The sequence below is a fragment of the Tamandua tetradactyla genome, chromosome 5 (assembly GCF_023851605.1).
Source record: "Tamandua tetradactyla isolate mTamTet1 chromosome 5, mTamTet1.pri, whole genome shotgun sequence".
In the NCBI taxonomy this organism is placed as follows: Eukaryota; Metazoa; Chordata; class Mammalia; order Pilosa; family Myrmecophagidae; genus Tamandua; species Tamandua tetradactyla.
The window spans coordinates 58,230,060-58,231,285 of record NC_135331.1 but is presented as its reverse complement, the minus strand read 5'-3'; positions in this window follow the sequence as shown (position 1 = coordinate 58,231,285).

The following is a 1,226-nucleotide window of genomic DNA, read 5'->3' as shown; positions in this document are numbered from 1 at the left end:
CTAAGATCATAAAACAGTTAGAGGAAAATGTAGGGAGATATCTTATGAATCTTATAATTGGAGGCAGTTTTATGGACCTTACACCTACAGCAAGAGCACTGAAGAAATAAATAAATAAATGGGAGCTCCTCAAAATTAAACATTTTTTGCATCAAAGAACTTCATCAAGAAAGTAAAAAGACAGCCTACACAATGGGAGACAATATCTGGAAATGACATATCAGATAAAGGTCTAGTATACAGAATTTATAAAGAGATTGTTCAATCCAGCAACAAAAAGACAGCCAATTCAATTACAAAATGGGAAAAAGACTTGAACAGACACCTCTCAGAAGAGGAAATACAAATGGCCAAAAGGCACATGAAGAGATGCTCAATGTCCCTGGCCATTAGAGAAATGCAAATCAAAACCACAATGAAATATCATCTACACCCACCAGAATGGCCATTATCAACAAAACAGAAAATGACAAGTGCTTGAGAGGATGCAGAGAAAGAGGCACACTTATCCACTGTTGGTGGGAATGTCATATGGTGCAACCACTGTGGAAGGCAGTTTGGCGGTTCCTCAAAAAGCTGAATATAGAATTGCCATACGACCCAGCAATACCATTGCTAGGTATCTACTCAAAGGAATTAAGGGCAAAGACACAAACGGACATTTGCACACCAATGTTTATAGCAGCGTTATTTACAATTGCAAAGAGATGGAAACAGCCAAAATCTCCATCAACAGAAGAGTGGCTAAACAAACTGTGGTATATACATACGATGGAATATTATGCAGCTTTAAGACAGAATAAACTTATGAAGTATGTAACAACATGGATGGGACCTAAAGAACATTATGCTGAGTGAGACTAGCCAAAAACTAAAGGACAAATACTGTATGGTCTCACTGATATGAACCAACATTAGTGAATAAACTTGGAATATTTCCTTGGTAACAGAGATCATCAGGAGATAAAAATAGGGTGAGATATTGGGTAATTGGAGATGAAGGGATACAGACTGTGCAACAGGACTGGATACAAAAACTCAGAAATGGACAGCACAATACTACCTAACTGTAATGTAATTATGTTAAAACACTGAATGAAGCTGTATGTGAGAATGATAAGAGGGAGGAGGGCTGGGGACATAAATGAAATCAGAAAGAAAGATAGATGGTAAAGATCAAGATGGTATAATCTAGGAATGCCTACAGTGTATAATAATTGTGAAAT